At 41.8% G+C, this 21,731-nt stretch overlaps 1 protein-coding gene across 1 annotated transcript in view; it reads right to left on the reverse strand.

The window, feature by feature from the left end:
* The window catches only part of LOC136877672 (uncharacterized), an 814,069-nt gene that overhangs the window by 779,772 nt on the left and 12,566 nt on the right, over positions 1-21,731 (reverse strand). The gene's annotated exons all lie outside the window — the stretch shown is intronic.

Consider the following 21,731-nt stretch of genomic DNA (forward strand, 5'->3'; position numbering starts at 1 on the left):
CTGAGGTGGGAATCGAACCCTCCTCTACTCAGCTGACCTCCGAGGCTGAGTGAAGCCCGTTCCACCCCCTCGTACCACTCTTCAAATTTCGTGGCAGAGCCTGGAATCGAACCCGGGCCTCCGGGGGTGGCAGCTAATCACACCAACCACTGCACCACAGAGGCGGACTTCCTATTTTACAACAGGCATTTTCTTCTACTTTTAGAAAGAATAAGGCCTGAAATGATGGAATGAATGATGAAATATTCTTGTTATTAATTATGTTATTAATGATCATTACTTTCAGTTTGAGAGACCTATGATTACTGGCTACCGACAGAACGCCTACAAAACACTGACATAATTATTATGCATTTAAACTCTTTCCGTGACCTTCTTTTCTTTCTGTGGTGTATTCTTAAGGCGTGGTCGCAGATGTGTTTTGTGTCGTTCATATGGACTTGACTCAGTTGTGCAGGCGGATGCCCTTCTTGAAGTCAATCTTATCTGATGGGATGTACTCAGCTATTATTTTCTGAGTTGGTTGAGTGTGGTATGTTGTGTTTAAAGAAGAAACGTTTATTAAAACAAAGACAAACATACAGACTTCGAACAAGAGAAATATATGCAAGGCCGAGAATTTAACCGGGATACCTTTGAAACTTGATTAAAGCTTAGCGTTAGTGGGACTAAATTCAGCTGAATGAAGCATCGCCAGAAAGGGTAGAACACACAATATGAGCCCACTTTTGTGCCATGTATTTGACATTAAAATGTTCATCAAGTCATTCTGAAGAACTATTAAAACAAATGTTTGCGGTTTAGGAACTAAAAAGTTATTGATTTGACAAAATTCGTAGCACTGCTTCGTGTGTAAGTTTTATTCGTATTTACGAAGGACGTCATTTTGTCTACTCGCGTCATGACGACGTACATATTTGTCTCTATTTATAAAGCAACATGTCCTGACTGACTGACAGACTGATTCATCATTGCCGAGCCAAAACTACTGGATAAAAAATGAAATTTTGGGGATATATTTGTATCACTGTGTACCTGTATGTACACATAAGGGGAGGATTTGTGAATATTCCATCGCTAAGGGGGTGAAGTGTTTAAATGAGTATACCTATGTCTCAAAAATAAAACAGTTTACAGATGTAAAAATTGGTATTTCGAATCTCATTTTAAAATAAAGGGACAGGCATTTTGTTGTTTTCGGAAAATCTCCTTAAGGGGGGGGGGGTTGAAAATAAGTGAAAAGGAGGTTGAACACTTTTTACGAAGATATTCATATATCGACAACTGAAGATATTACAGAAATGAACATTGATATTTGGAATCTCCTTTAAAAATAGAGAAACAAGCACTTTTGTTTACGGAAAATCCACTTAAAGGGGGTGAAGAGAAGTGAAAAGTGGAGTGAATTTTTTTTAAATATCTACAGTATATCTCAAAAATATAACATGTTACAGACGTGAAAAGTGGTATTTGGAAACTCCCTTAAAATTAAAGGAATAAGTAATATTTTGTTTTCGAAAAAGACTTAAGGGAGCGATGGAGGGAGGTTGGGTGAAAATGACTGAAAACGAAGTTGAATTATTTTTATGGGGATACATAAATCTCAAAAACTGAAGATGTTACAGACGTGAAAATTGTTTTTTGAAACCTCCTTTACAAATAAAGAAACACGTGTTTTACTTTCGGAAAATCCATTTATGGTGGGGGGAATGGAAGAAGTGAACAAGACTGAACTATTTTTATGAGGATACTTATATCTCAAAAAATGAAGATGGTACAGAGGTAAAAATTGATATTTGGAATGTCCTTTAAAAATAAGGGAACACGTAGTTCTTTGTTTTCGTAAATTCCACTAATCTCTTAACCACGGACTTTCTACTGAGAAGCGAAGATTCGTAGCGGAGAATATATTTTAACTGAAAATGAGTCAATTCGTCACGCCCATTGTCATGTAGTGGGAGACAAGTTACATCGTCAGTAATATACAGTGAATAAGTGTCATTCAAGTCAGAAAATGTATTAAATTACTATTCCATCGAATTAATTTCAGACGTAAAAGATCCCATAAGAAGTCCAGGCCATAATTTGAGTAGTTTTTAGGAAATAAAGTATTTAAAGTTTTTAATAATTTTCAATTTCGTGTGCGTAGTGCCAGGGATGAAAGAAAATCCCCGTGCGCGTAAAGAAAACAATATCGCCCTGACCAAAGAACATCGGTCTGCGGGCATGTTTCCATGTAACGAAGGGGGAAACAAAACAGTGAAATAAGTTACTGTTTCCTGAGTAATCAACAAAATTTTGTTTTAACTTTTCTTCAGAATGACTTGATGAATATTTTATTATGAAACATTTTATGAATTACCTTTCGTCAAACTTTAATTACCTCTCCAACCGGGCGAGTTGGCCGTGTGGTTAGGGGCGCGCAGCTGTGAGCTCGCATCCGGGAGATAGTGGATTTGAACCACACTGTCGGCAGCCCTGAAGATGGTTTTCCATGGTTTCCCATTTTCACACCAGGCAAATGCTGGGGCTGTACCTTAATTAAGGCCACGGCCCCTTCCTTCCCATTCCTAGGCCTTTCCTGTTCCATCGTCTCCATAAGACCTAACTGTGTCGGTGTGACGTAAAGCAAATAGAAAAAAATACCTGTCCTCCTATCATAACCACGATGCACGATCTGGCTCCTCCTTATCCATATCTCTCAGTCACTCCAGGACTTACGACCGCTCCATTGTAGTCACTGCCCCTAGGCTGTGGAATACCCTCCCTGCGAACATTAGAGATTTGCGTTCTCGTAGGAGATTTAAGATCGGCTGCCGAAATTATTTGCCGAATACTTCTAGCTGACTTGTATGATAAGTGAAGCGTGAATGGGTGTGTGAATGTGCATATGTTCATAAAAATTAGAAATGTATTTACTAGTTATACGTTTTTACTCTGTTTCCTTCTTTTATTATTACTATTGTCAGTTTTATAATTATTATTATCTTCATTTATATTCTAAATCATTGTACGAGTACATTCTAAAATCATTTTTATTGTTACTGTCTCCACTTTCGTTGTTAATGATACTGCACTATTTAAAACATTGCATTTTTTAATTTACACTTCTGTTAAATAATTTTTAAATGTTGCGGTTAAGTGTAAAAGAGGGCCTTGCGCCCTAACTTCGCCACGAATAAAGACGAATTACACACTTATATCGCACACAGTTGAGTTTCATATTCCGACCTCTCCCTAGCAAAAATATTGGTTGATCTCCTCATAAAGCCACTTCTACTAACGTTCAGTCAGATTTTATTACAATAAATTATGCGTATTATGAGAAAAGCGATCTACCTAGAAATTTCTGCATTTCATTTCAACAAGAATGTTCTCACTATCGCTACTTCACAGTCTGTGGAAGGTAACATCAAATCGTGTAGAAATGTTAATGAATTTTGCTCCCTCACTTGGTATCAGTTTAATCCAAGAATGCCTTAGTTTCAGTGTCAGAGAATGCGATGCTTTAGGAGGAAGGTGTCAACTTTTTGTGCTCAAGTCGCAAAGCGAGAGCAGGAGACGTGTCGAGTTCTTCCCCGAGGCATTCCTCACGCAGTAAACACGCGCTAGGATTGTGCATCCCCAGAAACACAAACCAATGAAGTGGAGAGAAAATTAAACACCTGCTGGAAGCTGTTACAGGATGGTGCCGTAAGCCAATGTGGATTTATAACCCAGACCGTAATCGAGAGTCTGTGTAGCCTTAAGGCCCCCATACACGCTCAGTTAAACTGCGCGATTTTACTGTGTGATATCAAGTCTGAAAGAAAAAAAAGTGTAAATATAGAGTTGGCTGAGATAATCACGCAGATTTGAATTTTAAAAAAGGGTTCTCTTTTTTCAGCGCTAACTGTATAGGTGGTAACGGTGATTATTTATTGGTTTAAGAGAAATACAACTGGATAACCATCCTCTATTAACACTAATCAAAAGGAATACAGGGAAGACTTCGGAAAGTTCAAATAATGTATGTATCGGGCAAAGAGAGGCGGGCCAGGAAGACCGTGCAAATGAAAGACACTCTGGACCTCGGGAAGGATTACCAAGGGAGGTCTGATATGTGAGATTAAAGAGAGGCACAAATAAGTCGAGGCAAACCCATGCTCCCAAGGGCCCCTTTTAGTCTCCTATTACGACAGGGAGGGAAGGTCCTGTATGTCGTTCTATCGTTCCCACCCATAAGCGATGTTAACCGTTGTCTCCACTCAGTTAATGGATGATGATGATGATGATGATGATGCTTGTTGTTTAAAGGGACCTAACATCGAAGGTCATCGGCCCCACTCAGTTAATGGTACACCTTCCTCTCGTAGCCTTGTGGTATATAGGTGGCAACATCCAACTCTACGATGCTAGGTGCAACGCTTCACCTTCTGTTGGTACAGGTGGTGAAATATATCCAATACAGCAATAACAGGAGTCTAAAATGGCAACCAGCAGAAGCTCTCATCCTGGGAGCATGGATTGGACACCACGGTTCCCCTAGCGGATTCTGACACGGTTTCCCCTCTTTATCTTTCCTATCCGACCTCTCTTGCCCAGCCCTTGCCTTTTTTCTAATCCCGACGGTATTAAGCTTGCGAGGCCTAGGTAGTCTTTCATTTTCATGCCCCTTCATGGCCCTTGTCTTTCTTTTGCCGATACTGTACCATCATTTATCGAAGTATCGGACCACATCGTTGTTCCCCTCTGATTAGTGTTAACAGAGAAGGGTTTCCCATTTTGGCACAAATATGTCTTAAGGTTGGATGTCAACTCTAAATTTGCATGACAGAAGTGTAGCCCTGGTAACCGCGCAAACTGTGATGTAAGATATGGATGAATGACCAGACAATGTTCCCTAGTAACCGTGCAAACTGTGGTGTAAGATATGGATGAATAACCAGACAATTTACCTAGCAACCGTGCAGGCTATGATGTAAGATATAGATGAATGACCGGACAATGTTACGTAGCAACCGTGCAGGCTGTGATGTAAGATATGGATGAATGACCAGACAATGTTACCTAGCAACTGTGCAGCCAGTGATGTAAGATATGGATGAATGACCAGACAATGTTACGTAGCAACCGTGCAGGCTGTGATGTAAGATATGGATGAATGACCAGACAATGTTACCTAACAACAGTGCAGGCAGTGGTGTAAGATATGGATGAATGACCAGACAATTTACCTAGCAACCGTGCAGGCTATGATGTAAGATATGGATGAATGACCCGACAATGTATCCTAGCAACCGTACGGGCTGTTGATGTAAGATATGGATGAATGACCAGATAATGTTGCCTAGAAACTGTGCAGGCAGTGATGTAAGATATGGATGAACGACCAGACAATGTTATCTAGCAACCGTGCAGAATGTGATGAAAGGTATGGATGGATTATCAGACAATGTTACCTAGCAAACGTGCGGACTGTGATGTAAGGTATGGATGGATGACCAGACAATGTTACCTAGCAACCGTGCAGTATGTGATGAAAGGTATGGATGAATGACCAGACAATGTTACCTAGCAACCGTGCAGGGTGTGATGTAAAGATATGGATGGATGGCCAGACAATGTTACCTAGCAACCGTGCAGGCTGTGATGTAAGGTATGGATGAATGACCAGACAATGTTACGTAGAAACCGTGCTGGCTGTGACTTAAAGTATGATTGGATGACCAAAAATGTTACCTAGCAACCATGCAGGGTGTAATGTAAGATATGGATGAATGACCAGACAATGTTACCTAGCAAACGTGCAGGCTGAAATGTAAGGCATGGATGGACGACCAGACAATGTTACCTAGCAACCGTGCAGAGTGTGATGTAAGATATGGATGGATGGCCAGACAATGTTACCTAGCAACCGTGCAGGCTGTGATGTAAGGTATGGATGAATGACCAGACAATGTTACGTAGAAACCGTGCTGGCTGTGACTTAAAGTATGATTGGATGACCAAAAATGTTACCTAGTAACCATGCAGGGTGTGATGTAAGATATGGATGAATGACCAGACAATGTTACCTAGCAACCGTGCAGGGTGTGATGTAAGATATGGATGAATGAGCAGACAATGTTACTTAGCAACCGTGCAGGGTGTGATGTAAGATATAGATGGATGGCCAGACAATGTACCTAGCAACCGTGCAGGGTGTGATGTAAGATATGGATGGATGGCCAGACAATGTTACCTAGCAACCGTGCAGGGTGTGATGTAAGATATGGATGGATGGCCAGACAATGCTACTAGCAACCGTGCAGCCTGTGATGTAAGGTATGGATGAATGACCAGACAATGTTACTAGCAACTGTGCATGTTGTGATGTAAGATATGGATGAATGGCCAGACAATTTTACCTAGCAAACGTGCAGGCTGAAATGTAAGGCATGGATGGACGACCAGACAATGTTACCTAGCAACCGTGCAGAGTGTGATGTAAGATATGGATGGATGGCCAGACAATGTTACCTAGCAACCGTGCAGGCTGTGATGTAAGGTATGGATGAATGACCAGACAATTTTACGTAGAAACCGTGCTGGCTGTGACTTAAAGTATGATTGGATGACCAAAAATGTTACCTAGTAACCATGCAGGGTGTGATGTAAGATATGGATGAATGACCAGACAATGTTACCTAGCAACCGTGCAGGGTGTGATGTAAGATATGGATGAATGAGCAGACAATGTTACTTAGCAACCGTGCAGGGAGTGATGTAAGATATGGATGGATGGCCAGACAATGTACCTAGCAACCGTGCAGGGTGTGATGTAAGATATTGGTGGATGGCCAGACAATGTTACCTAGCAACCCTGCGGGGTGTGATGTAAGATATGGATGGATGGCCAGACAATGTTACCTAGCAACCGTGCAGGGTGTGATGTAAGATATGGATGGATGGCCAGACAATGCTACTAGCAACCGTGCAGCCTGTGACGTAAGATGTGGATGGATGGTTAGACAATGTTACTTAGCAACCGTGCAGGGTGTGATGTAAGATATGGATGAATGACCAGACAATGTTACGTAGAAACCGTGCTGGCTGTGACTTAAAGTATGATTGGATGACCAAAAATGTTACCTAGTAACCATGCAGGGTGTAATGTAAGATATGGATGAATGACCAGACAATGTTACCTAGCAAACGTGCAGGCTGAAATGTAAGGCATGGATGGACGACCAGACAATGTTACCTAGCAACCGTGCAGAGTGTGATGTAAGATATGGATGGATGGCCAGACAATGTTACCTAGCAACCGTGCAGGCTGTGATGTAAGGTATGGATGAATGACCAGACAATGTTACGTAGAAACCGTGCTGGCTGTGACTTAAAGTATGATTGGATGACCAAAAATGTTACCTAGTAACCATGCAGGGTGTGATGTAAGATATGGATGAATGACCAGACAATGTTACCTAGCAACCGTGCAGGGTGTGATGTAAGATATGGATGAATGAGCAGACAATGTTACTTAGCAACCGTGCAGGGTGTGATGTAAGATATAGATGGATGGCCAGACAATGTACCTAGCAACCGTGCAGGGTGTGATGTAAGATATGGATGGATGGCCAGACAATGTTACCTAGCAACCGTGCAGGGTGTGATGTAAGATATGGATGGATGGCCAGACAATGCTACTAGCAACCGTGCAGCCTGTGATGTAAGATGTGGATGGATGGTCAGACAATGTTACTAGCAACTGTGCATGTTGTGATGTAAGATATGGATGAATGGCCAGACAATTTTACCTAGCAAACGTGCAGGCTGAAATGTAAGGCATGGATGGACGACCAGACAATGTTACCTAGCAACCGTGCAGAGTGTGATGTAAGATATGGATGGATGGCCAGACAATGTTACCTAGCAACCGTGCAGGCTGTGATGTAAGGTATGGATGAATGACCAGACAATTTTACGTAGAAACCGTGCTGGCTGTGACTTAAAGTATGATTGGATGACCAAAAATGTTACCTAGTAACCATGCAGGGTGTGATGTAAGATATGGATGAATGACCAGACAATGTTACCTAGCAACCGTGCAGGGTGTGATGTAAGATATGGATGAATGAGCAGACAATGTTACTTAGCAACCGTGCAGGGAGTGATGTAAGATATGGATGGATGGCCAGACAATGTACCTAGCAACCGTGCAGGCTGTGATGTAAGATATGGATGAATGAGCAGACAATGTTACTTAGCAACCGTGCAGCCTGTGACGTAAGATGTGGATGGATGGTTAGACAATGTTACTTAGCAACCGTGCAGGGTGTGATGTAAGATATGGATGGATGGCCAGACAATGTACCTAGCAACCGTGCAGGGTGTGATGTAAGATATGGATGAATGAGCAGACAATGTTACTTAGCAACCGTGCAGGGAGTGATGTAAGATATGGATGGATGGCCAGACAATGCTACTAGCAACCGTGCAGCCTGTGACGTAAGATGTGGATGGATGGTTAGACAATGTTACTTAGCAACCGTGCAGGGTGTGATGTAAGATATGGATGGATGGCCAGACAATGTTACCTAGCAACCGTGCAGGGTGTGATGTAAGATATGGATGGATGGCAAGACAATGTTACCTAGCAACCCTGCGGGGTGTGATGTAATATATGGATGGATGGCCAGACAATGTTACCTAGCAACCGTGCAGGGTGTGATGTAAGATATGGATGGATGGCCAGACAATGCTACTAGCAACCGTGCAGCCTGTGATGTAAGATGTAGATGGATGGTCAGACAATTTTACTAGCAACTGTGCTTGTTGTAATGTAAGATATGGATGAATGGCCAGACAATGGTACCTAGCAACCATGCAGGGTGTGATGTAAGATATGGATGGATGACCAGACAATGCTACTTAGCAACCGTGCGGGGTGTGATGTAAGATATGGATAGATGACCAGACATTGTTACTTAGCAACTTGCAGGCTACGTTTTATGGCTGGTGGTCATCTGAAATAACAGCCGTTTTGGTTGGCCATGACCGAGAGACACATTTATGATAAATTGATTTTCGCAAAAGGAATAATTGTTTCTTTTACTTCCTTTTAAGATAATAATCACCAACTACAGACCGAGCATCCACTCCCTTAAAAAAAAAAAAAAAACAATATTACCTTCACTGTACACTGTAATCCTCTTTGGAAAACAACGGAGAAACAAAGAAAAATCGATATTCAAAAGTACACTCTTAGTCAACTTTGGGCCGTAGCAACGTCTAACATAGATTAATTCACTTAGTGACACTACAAATCTAATCTTCAATATTAATGGAATGGTTTCGATGATGAAGATTTCAAGGCACCAGACAACGTGGTTGTAGTAGAGATTTGGAATTTTAAACGTATTGACTGAAAGGTGAGAGATCTGTGCATTGCGCGAAAACTAAGGAATCCATGCTCATTGAAAATATAATCCCATTAAGTTCGAAAGAGTTAAAGAGTCTTAACACACGAGCAAAGGAAAATAAACTCAATGAAAATTGTTCTGATGAATTGCATGTGGCTGGAAAGCGTGACCCGTCTTGAGGAAAATAATGGACATGAAGAGTATTGTCGGATACGCGGTATTGTTTCTTAAACGACGATATTGAGGATATGTTATTAATTCACCAAATCAAACTGTTCCTTTGTTAATGTACCCTCTGTGGAAGAGGGCGGTGGAGTTTATCAACGGCATCCTCAGTCGCAAGAGGCTCCTGTAAGAGAGACAAGAAGCTAAGTTTCCTCCCTTTCATCTTTCCTGTTCGAACTCCTTTGATCTACTGTTTGTTTTCTACCGACCCGGACGGAATGTTTGTTTCGAGGCAATTGTTCAAAATGCACGCGCTTTCTTTTGCGGATACCTTCATTCCACGAAGTGTCGGATTTCTTCTACTTTCCTTATGTTTAGTGTTAATTACAGTTGGTTGCGTAATTGTACTTCCTCTTAAAACAATAATCACCACCAACACCCCCACAGAGCATGAACTATCTTGAAAGAATCGAGGGTAAGATTCCTCTTACGCGGAACGTCTGCACTAAGACCGGCCACTTTGTTCCCGAGGAATTAAACTGATACTCATTCTTGGTGCAGGCTGAGTGAACTTCAGTGTCATGTGCAAATTCAGAATTGTAAATCTCGACTCCTTTTATTCCTGTGGATAGGGGCGATAGAATACCATCCACGGTATCCACTGCCTGTCGTAAGAGGCTCTAGGGACTCTCAGATTGGGAGCATGGATTGGCGACCACGTGGCCGTTAGCTGAGTCCTGCCATTACTTCTTTTTACTTGTACCACGCTCCTTAATTTCACAGATCCCATCCGACCTTCCTTGGTCAACTCTTGTTATTTTACAACCCCGACAGTATTACGTCTCGAGGCCTGAGAATCTTTAATTTTCATGCCCTTCGTGCCCCTCGAATTTTCTTTGGCCGATACCTCCATTTTAGAAGTGTCGGTCCCCTTCCATTGTTTCCCACTGATTAGTGTTAATAGAGTCCGGCTCCATGGCTAAATGGTTAGCGTGCTGGCCTTTGGTCACAGGGGTACCGGGTTCGATTCCCAGCAGGGTCACGACTTTCAACAATCATTGGTTAATTCCGCTGGTACGAAGACTGGGTGTATGTGTCGTCTTCATCATTATGTCATCCTGATCCCGACGCTCTGGTCGCCTACGGGCGTCAAATCAAAGGAAATGCACCTGGCGTGCCGAACATGTCCTCGGACACTCGCGACACTAAAAGCCATAGGGCATTTCATTTCACTGTTACTAGAGGATGGCCGGCCCCGTTGTATGGGGGTAGCGTGCTTGCCTTACCCGGAGGTCCCGGTTCGATTCCCGGCCAGGTGAGGGACTTGTACCTAGAGCTGAGGGCTGGTTCGAGGTCCACTCAGCCTACGTGATTAGAATTGAGGAGCTATCTGACGGTGAGATAGCGGCCCCGATCTAGAAGCCAAGAATAACGGCCGAGAGGATTCGTAGTGCTGACCACACGACACCTCGTAATCTGCAGGCCTTCGGGGTGAGCAGCGGTCGCTTGGTAGGCCAAGTCCCTTCAAGGGCTGTAGTGCCATGGGGTTTGGTTTTGTTTGGTTAATAGAGGATGGCTGCCTAGTTGTACTTTATCTTAAAAGAATAACCACCACGACCATTTCGTCTCTTTTTTTTATTTCGGACGGAAAATCGAAAGCACGTTCTTTCGGGTGAACCGAGCACGCGTTAACCGCCTCGCCTAGGCAAAAGGGAGCACAAGTTTAAAGCCAAAAGAAACGGATAGTATTATTACTGCGAGTAGTAATAAGTATTATAATAGCCGGGCAAGTTAGCCTAGCGGTTAGGGGTGCGCAGCTACTAAGCACAAACCTATTTGGTACCCAACATAGTGGTACTACCCGCAAGTAAAAGCGACCCATGGTGTTCCCCGCGTGCTGGTACTAATCACAAGTAGGTTCATGGTTCTAATTTGATCATCCCGTGTCGTCCCTTTTCGTCGCCTCTTACGACAGGCAGGGGATGCCATGGGTGAATTCTTCGTCTGTGTCCCCCAGCCACAGGGGGTTGTGTGTTTGGTCCGCGAGAGGTATTTTATTTCCCTCAAGTCCGCCGGCAAGCCGGTTAGCACCCCCCTATCCGCCACCTAGTACGGGTCACGTGGGAGTATCACCTCTCCCCCTGCTGCGCCAGTGTAGTAGGTTCGTGGGCAGCAAAAACAGCAAAAAAGAAAACCAGAAAATGTCCAGAAAGGAACACAAATACAAATTGTACGTGTGTATTTTTTCATTTTTTGTTGTTGTTCTTGTGTACTATTGATCTATTGTGTTGATTATTACATTATTTTGATCATGACAAGAGCAAAGGGAATGTACATAAAAGTAAAATGCCTATGAAATCGGCACTACAGAACTTATCCTGATGTGTCATAGGATGCGAGTGAGGTTAGGAATGAAAGTTCACCCAGTACTTCGGCTCCACACCCAGAATATCACGTGCACAACTTCTGTTATGCCGGTACTACCAACTTACGCAGCAAGGTTTGCATCAGAATTTAAATCAGACCTTCCTTCTAGGCTTTCTAGGCCTTATGGTTCTTGAGATATATTGTTTTTAACTGACCAGTGGTTTAATCCTGTAACCGTACAACAGGGTTATAGATTCCATTCAGTATTTATTATTATTATTATTATTATTATTATTATTATTATTATTATTATTATTATTATTATTAACCCGATTCATTAGATTTTATATATTCTGTTTCTCATCATTTAGACTGCAATAATTAGGTATCACGTATATTATTGTATTTAATCATAGGGTAAGTGAAATTTGTTTGTATTTATTCTGTATTGTAGTAAGTGAGATTTGTTGGTTTCATATTGTCATGCTGTGGCTTGTAACTCTGGCTAGATGAGCTGGCATAGTATTTTGCAATCGAGGCTATGTTTAACTGTGCAAGTAGATTTCCCGGTGACGCATTCAGCCTAGTCATTCTCAATCCGCTTGGGTACGCTTAGACGACACATGACTGATGACATCAGTGCGTGGGCACGTGATTGCGACCAAGTGTCAGTATTCGCCAGCTACTGTATGTGGAAGTGGAAGGGATGGACAGTGAGTAGGGAGATGAGTCGTCATCGCGAGGTTATATAAGTCGAGGCGACGGTGGTGAGAGGTATTCAGTTCATAGTATTCAGTTCATATTATTCAGATCATATCGTTCAGATCATAAGTAACAGTCAGATGTATCAAATGGAAGAAGTGGTTTTCGAGTGATGGTCAGAGCTAAGAGTTGTGTTTGAAGAAGTAATAATCGAGGAAGTCTACAAGTGGTGGTTGTATCCGAGCAGAGACGGGTACTATGCTGATAAAGAAACATCATCTTCTTGTGAGGATGGACTTCATAAGATGTTTCAATAATATTTTCCAATTACTTATAATATAGAGTGGACGTAATTACATTGGAGCTCCCTACACGCGTACATGGTATGTAGGCCAACTCCTTGTTATATAAGAAGATAACAGCAGACGGCTCCCGACTTCAGCTCAGAGGTTTTCCCAAGAATTTCAAGTTCAACAGCGGTGAATGCAGACATCAGGTAATTAAAGCATCAGACATGTTATGCATTCATAACATGAAGAAGAATGTAATCAGCGGCGATATCACATCTCACTTCAAGTTCATGCCAATAGCTCTTTTTGTTTAGATTAAATTTTCCTTTTATTAGTACCGCAAATCTCACGATATATTACTTTTGTTAAATTAAAAGACGTCAATGATTGTTCATTGTGACGTAAATTATAATCATAAACTCAGTTTTATTTTAATTATAATAAGTGATTCCAGTTCCATGTACAATCCTCAATTGTGGAAATGCAACAGTAATTTAATATTTTCCTGATCCATATCCCTGTATATTGCCAGATATGTGAGTTTATCACCTCACGCCTTGAGATAATTGATATAAGAGGTATGCTCTACCGAATTTTGTTGTTTTTCTTATAAAAGCAACTGGCGCTCAAACAAATGTTATTTATATTGTGTGGAAGATATGAAGGTATAAGAGTAGTGGTTGGAGTTGCCACAATCCTTAAAATGCCCTATGCAACTAATTCAATTGTATTAAATTAAATATACTTCCAGCCACCAATTTTATCAGCAAATTCCAAATAATGTTTCTGCATGAAAAAAGTAATTAAAATATTTTAGCAAAATTGCCTTTTATACTCCCTTTAACACCACATGCGTTTACTCCCCACTTCTAGGCCTTCCTTATCCCATTGTCGCCATAAAACCTATCTGTGTCGGTGCGACGGAAAACAAATTGTAAATATATATATATATACAGCAGTCTATTATAGAACGGCTCGATATAAAACGTAACATGTACCTGTTTTTAATACGAACAATACGTGGGAACTGTCTGGTCAGAATGAATGTTAGCGCTTTTGTGAACGCCCTTTTCCCGGTATAAAAACAGACCGCACTATACTTAACAGAGCGGGAACATCAGCGGCGTGCTCGACTCGTAATTTGCAGTCGTTGAGGGAGGCATAATCGACGTAATTTGTCAAGCAATGGGTTTGTAAGTCTATCCGCTCTCCGCCGTGCCCCTCGCCCTGGTATCGAGTATTAAATGAACGATTAACAGTTCGACACGACGATGCAGCTCCTCCGCAAAAATACTGACCCACCATTACTTCTAACACCAAATTGATTAAAGGCGTTCACCCCACATTCGACACGCAAAAATGCAATTTGCGGAAGCCTTCCCTTTCCCGGCAACTTTGTTTGCCACGTCGGGAGAATAAAGAATGAATTCTATCCTCGGTCTATTGTTCCTCTCCCTGAAGAAAAGTTATAGCTCTTTGATGGATATTACGGAAGAAAGTTTGTTTCCCTTTTCTACTTCCTCTTGCTTTTTGTTGACAAGAAGTGGTCTTTTTTATCGTAAGGAGCAGAACGTTGTTTAGTTTGCTTTATATATAACCGAACATAGATATTTAATAGAACTGTCTTAATACTACTACTACTACTACTACTACTACTACTACTACTACTACTAATAATAATAATAATAATAATAATAATAATTGAAAAGACAGAATACACGATCTACAACAAACAAGCACAAAAATTCATGGAGACATAGTATGGCAAAATTGAAATGAAATGTCGTATGGCTTTTAGTGCCGGGATATCCCAGGAACGGGTTCGGCTCGCCAGGTGCAGGTTTTCTATTTGACACCCGTAGGCGACCTGCACGTCGTGATGAGGATGAAATGATGATGAAGACAACACATACACCCAGCCCCCGTGTCAATGAAATTAACCAATTAAGGTTAAAATTCCCGACCCGGACGAGAATCGAACTCGGGACCCTCTGAACCGAAGGCCAGTACGCTGACCGTTCAGCCAACGAGTCGAACTATGGCAAAATTAAAAGAGTATGAAAATTAAAAGAGTATCACAATTCAAGTACAGTAGTTTGGTGAAAAATTCAGGAAAATAGATGCGAATTAAAAGCCAATGGAAATGACCTTCGTATCCATTGCCATTCTTTCGCCGATAATTTCATGAATGAGATGCCGGACCTCTTCCAATTTTCACTCTGATTAGTGTTAATAGAAGATAATTACAAAGTTGTACTTCTTAAAATAATAATCACACCATTTACACTGGAACCATAGCATAAAATAGGCTCATATTCGAACTGAATAACTGGCATATGTCCATACCAAATATACTTTTATTTATGCATGATATAGGCTTTTGGGGAAGCCTCTATGGCTCAGGCGGCAGCGGGCTGGCCTCTTACTGCTGGGTTCCGTGGTTCAAATCCCGGTCACTCGATGTGAGATTTGTGCTGGACAAAGCGGAGGCGGGACAGGATTTTCTCCCGGTACTCCGGTTTTCCCTGTCATATTTCATTCCAGCAACAATCTCCAAAATCATTTCATAGCATCTATCATTCATTAATCATTGCCCCAGAGGAGTGCGACAGGCTTCGGCAGCCGGCACAATTCCTATCCTCGCCGCTAGATGGGGCTTCATTCATTCCAATCCTGACCCGGTCGAAAGACTGGAAACAGGCTGTGAATTTTCATTTTCATAGGCTTTTGGGCTTATTCTGCGTCAAGAAAATAAGATGAATTTCTTTACATTTCGCAGAAAACTTTGCTCTGCGTCTTCAGGAGAAAATCTCGACTGTCCACGAGAAAGGCTTCTCAAACAATGGTCCAGTAGTTTAGGATTCATTGAGCGAGAAAGCAAGAGATACATTTTCTATTTATGCTATTACGCGATTTTATGCAAATATTTTCGCAAACATATTTCACGTCAATGTTTTGTAGTAAATCATTGTAAGGTGACAGTTCCCTCTTAAAATATATACCTGCACATTTTCGTGAAATTCACCAGTGTTGTTTAGAAGTGATATAGTTTCAGAATGCAGGCAGGTAATCGTCGTTTCATTGTTACTTATCGAGATAAGATACTCCGAGTCCTGTTCTTTTTGCTAGTGGCTTTACGTTGCACCGACACTGATAGGCGACGATGGGATAGGAAAGGCCTAGGAGTTGGAGGGAAGCGCCTGTTGCCTTAATGAATGTACAGCGCCAGCATTTGCCTGGTGGGAAAATGGGAAACCACCATCTTCTGGGCTGCCGACAGTGGGATTCGAATCCACTATCTGCAAGATGCAAGCTCACAGCAGCGCGCTCCTAACCGCGCGGCCAACTCGCCCGGTCCTGCTGGTTTTGCTAGTGTTGAAGTGTTTATATTTATGCTTATAGGATATCGTTCCTTTATTGTACCTGTTCGTGTTAGCTTATAAGCACTGCACTGGTATGACTCTTTCCTACCTCTTTATGCATTTCTTCAGCGCTTAGCCGGAACATCATGGGGTGCTGACATTGAGAACAACTGCTCTAGCGCTCACCTATTCTTCAGCTTAGTATTGCTCCGCGATTTGGCTTAACAGCTGTCACACTCACCTTGTGGATGTTCAGCTTCGCCACAACATGCGAATCATAACTGGTACATTACTTCCTACTCCAATCCAGTGGCTTCCAGTGCTGAGTAACATCCTGCTTCCTCCGATGAGAAGACAAAAGCATCTGTGGTCAAGAATGCGCAAGAACATAGCACTGCCAATACACGAAGACGTGAGTCAACTAGGAACATATAGACTGAAGTCCCGAAAACCGGCAACCTGAAAGTTGAGAACCCAAGTGTGTAACTTAGTGGCTTCAATCTGCCTCGGTGTGTCTGGAGTAGGCTCAGATACGGCTTGGAAAGAACCGCTTCTGTTCCTCACAAGTGGGGTTGGACATAGAGCCCTTACTGCGACTGTGGCATCATTCCTCAAATAATTGAGCACACAATGTTGGATTGTCCCCTCCAGGCCTTCCCTGGAATTCTGGAGGATTTGAACTCAGATACTCCTGAAGCGGCGGACTGGATCAAGAGTTTAGATGTACGAATCTAATCTTTCAGTTGTGTGAGGCCATTTTTGTTGATGTACTTATGTACGTTTCTATATTATTTTCTTCTTATGTTTTACTGCATCATACGCTAAATAATAATAATAAATCCACTCCTTTGAGTTTGATCTATTCTCCCAATGACGAACATCTTCGTAGATCCGAGTTAAGGAGTTGCCTCAACACCAAAATGAATTCTGTATCGCACGTAATTTCACTCTGGAATATTTGTTGGTAATAGTTTCTCAGTCTCGAACTCCCCTCATTTTGTTTCCTCTTCTATTTTCGTTGTACTCCAAATCAATACTCACGTGTGAATGTGCCATAATTCTACCTGTAACCCAATTCCAATCCAATCTGTTATACACATACACACAGGACAAATTTACATATTTAAGATAAATGAATCAAAGTTCGATATTACAAAAAAAACTGTTCATAAAGGTTCGCAATATGTATTTTTATGCTTTGACATAAATAGATTTTACTGTTATATGCATAAATGTAGTATATTCAAAACAGCGCACCAGAAACACATTTTACAAAAGATTACATGAATACTGTGGGTTAGTTACAAAGAGTGATTATTGCTACATAATCAAATTACTGTCCGCCTCTGTGATGTAGTGGTTAGTGTGATTAGCTGCCACCCCCGGAGGCCCGGGTTCGATTCCCGGCTCTGCCACGAAATTTGAAAAGTGGTACGAGGGCTGGAACGGGGTCCACTCAGCCTCGGGAGGTCAACTGAGTAGAGGTGGGTTCGATTCCCACCTCAGCCATCCTCGAAGTGGTTTTCCGTGGTTTCCCACTTCTCCTCCAGGCGAGTGCCGGGATGGTACCTAACTTAAGGCCACGGCCGCTTCCTTCCCTCTTCCTTGCCTATCCGTTCCAATCTTCCCATCCCTCCGCAAGGCCCCTGTTCAGCATGTCAGGTGAGGCCGCCTGGGCGAGGTACTGGTCATCCTCCCCAGTTGTATCCCCCGACCAAGAGTCTGAAGCTGCAGGACACTGTCCTTGGGGTGGTAGAGGTGGAATCCTTCGCTGAGTCCGCGGGAAAAGCCGACGCTGGAGGGTAAACAGATGATGATGATGAAATTACCGTGCACCACCAATAAGAGTAGTGGAGGTAATCAGCTACATCTCGATATGGGGCACATTAGTAGGCTACAGGCTCCACTAGAGGAAGACCATTAAAGTTCACGTGCGATACTAGGAGCAGTAATGGTAGTAGAAGTTACTTTTAACATTTTAACGATACTGTTCGAATGAAACTCGGGGCGAATAAGTTGAGTATGCGGCCAAATCCCGATCAGACTCATATTTCACTTGCTCCCGTCTGGCAGAACTTTCGCACATTGCGGCACAAAATTAAGTATATTCGTAATGTTTTGCGTTTGTGTTTGCTGTTGGAAGATCATCGTGCTTGTTACACCCGCTGTGGGTGGGTAAAGTAAAATATCCATGATATGTATTGCCAGTTGCAAAAGATAACCATTGGTGGTGGGGGTAGGGGGTAGGGGGTAGGGGAGGCATGGGCTCCCAACTTGAGAATGAGGGTTGGTGACCGCGGTTTCCCTATCTGAGTCTAACATTACTTCGACTTATTTGTGTCAGGCTCATTCCAGTCTGACGACCCTTGGTCAATTCTTGTTCCTTTCCTACCTCGACGGTATTAGGTTTGCAATGCCTAAGGAGTCTTTCATTTTCACACCTTCTGAGGACCTTTCGTTTCTTTTGCCGATTACTTCCTTCTTAGAAAGACTGAATCAATCAATACTAATCTGCATTTAGGGCAGTCGCCCAGGTGGCAGATTCACTATCTGTTGTTTTCCTAGCTTTTTCTTAAATCAAATAAATTGGAAATTTATTGAAGATCTCCCTTGGTAAGTTACTCCAATCCGTAACTCCCCTTCCTATAAATGAATATTTGCCCTAATTTGTCCTCTTGAATTCCAACTTTATCTACATATTGTGATCTTTCCTACTTTTAAAGTGGCCACTCAAACTTATTCCTCTACTAATTTCATTCCACGCCATCTCTCCGCTGACAGATCGGAACATACCACATAGTCGAGCAGCTCGTCTTCTTTCTCTCAGTTCTTCCCGGCCCAAACTTTGCAACATTTATGCAACGCTACTCTTTTGTCGTCTTTGGAACTCATCCTTATTTTTCTCCGATTAGTGTTAATAGAGTGTGGCTGACCAATTGTACTTCCTCATAAACATGAATCACCGCCACCAAATACAGATTCTGCATAATCATAATATTGGTGCTCACTATTCAATCACAGCAGTTAGAAAACAGAATGCTTCACATTGCGATATGTGTCATTGCATTTATTTTAATTCCCTATTTTCACACTTAAAACAAAATTTGATTTGTAGCTATTTTACTACATACATTTATTTTAATATTACTGGGCATTTTTAAAAAAGTATATTAATTGTTTTCTTATGTATGAACATATTAATTCTTATTGTGAAATTGAATGTAAGGATGATTACCTCATTTCCACGGGAATTTGTAATGGAATACATGTTTCATTTATTAAGAGATGCGAATTTATATGCTTGCATTCGAACGTTTAATATATCATGTTAACGTATATTTTTTTACGAACGCACGTGGCAGTAACGAGAAGTACGATAAAGATAAGCAAATTCGACACAGAACGAGTGGGCTTCTGATTTCTCCATAACAGGAGATTGCCTAATGTGATAGAGCATACCATTTAATTAAGTTGAATTCATGAAATAAAAAATGGAACATTTACAGCTAAAAATAATATTTTTTACATTATTGTACCGTACAGTTCCAAGTCCGAAGTTGTTCGGAGTTCTCCTCGCTTCTCGGTTACTTATTGTTGTTTCTCTGACCACTGTAGAGGCACTGTGGTTGAAGACTTGCACCGGTGATGATAACCTCCCTCCCATATTATCCGTTCTATCGAAAAGAGTAAAATGGCTCTTTAGTTCCTCCCCTTAATGTGAAATGCACCAAGAGTTCCACGGGACTTGCACTGAAATCCAATTTTTCGTAAGCATCTCCGTTATTTACCATCGGACAATAAATACTTATACGGCATAAAATAACAGGAATAACATGTTCTTAAAGGTTCGCTATACACAGTTTTTGATAAACCTAATGTAACGAATATATGGGAATAAACTTTTTTATAAAAAGTAACTCCAAGTGATAACCTGACATATGTCCCTGATAACACAAGCCTGAATGAGTAGATGACCGGCCGCTGGGACTTGTACCGAAAAACGGTCCGTTAATGAAATCTCCCTTATTAAACCTCCTATCGAAATAATGTCCACGAGAAAAAGTTTTAGAAATTGATTTCCTTTAAGGCAGGTCGATTTCCATGAATATTGGTTGTGTACATTTTGTGGGAGTACAAATTCACGGTTTCGATTTCTTATAAACCCCCAGTCAGTTTAGGGATTCATAAATAATTATGGCCCTAAAACCTACCCAAGGATAGGTGGATTCTAAATATCAAGTTTGGTAGAAATATATCAATCAGTTTTCAAGTTATAAGAACTCAGACAAACAGACACACACCAAAGCTGAAAAGTATGGAATTCATCATTATTACACCTGAAACGGTTAACCGCACGAAAATTTCGCCAAAATGGTCAATATACAGACGCATGGTCATTACGATTTTCTTCTTCTTGTTTTCGAATGGGTCTACTATGGACCACGTTAAGCATCATTCATTTACGGTTCTTCCTCTTTCGATCGGCCCAGTACTTCTTCATCCTTTCGGAGTGGGCTTCTGATTGCTCCATAACAGGAGATTGCCTAATGTGATAGAGCATACCATTTAATTAAGTTGAATTCATGAAATAAAAAATGGAACATTTACAGCTAAAAATAATATTTTTTACATAATTGTTTTGTATTAATTTACGTGATATTGAAATATTAAATCTGTAATTGAGTCCTTTGAATGTTTAATACTGTATATGGACCGTGATGGTTATGAAATAGGAATGAAGTTGCTGTAAAAATAAATTCATTTTCTGCTCACAAGCCGGTTGTGATGCAAATATACTCCATTTTTAGAATTGCCGCGTGCTAACTTTGAGAAATGCTAAAATTATCATACGTTCTCGTTTTTCAAGTAACTAACTGCTACTGTTACGGTACCTAAGCTTCTTTCTATGTTATTTTTAATACAATGATTGAGCAAATGTCATGGGATAGCGGAGCACTGATGCGCAGGTGTGTTGTCTGCGCACCACACGCCCCCTGTGCCAGCGGCAGTTATATAGGAGACCTTGTGAGCAGTGGCTGTGCATGTGACAGGTGTAACATGGGACGTCGTCGTGAGCTGACGCCGTTCGAACGGGGTATGGTGGTCGATTCCCGACGGATGGGAAGTGCGATTTCGGAACTGGTGCGGGAATTCGGCTTCACACGATCAACCGTGTCCAGGGAGTATCGTGAATGGTTGGAATGCGGGTGTCACCGTCCACAACAGACGAACGACCGGCCATCTAGCCACCCTCGATGACCGTGACCGGCGACATCTGAGACAGATTGTCAATAGCGACAGACTGGCAACCGTGCAACAAATCACGGTTCAATTCAACACAGGTGCTAGACACGTCTCCCAGTGGACAATCCGTAGGAACATGGGTTATATGGGGTATGGGAGCTGACGCCGCACACGCGTGCCACTGTTAACCCAACGTCATCGGGCACAACGACGCG

The sequence above is a fragment of the Anabrus simplex genome, chromosome 7, assembly GCF_040414725.1.
Source record: "Anabrus simplex isolate iqAnaSimp1 chromosome 7, ASM4041472v1, whole genome shotgun sequence".
In the NCBI taxonomy this organism is placed as follows: Eukaryota; Metazoa; Arthropoda; class Insecta; order Orthoptera; family Tettigoniidae; genus Anabrus; species Anabrus simplex.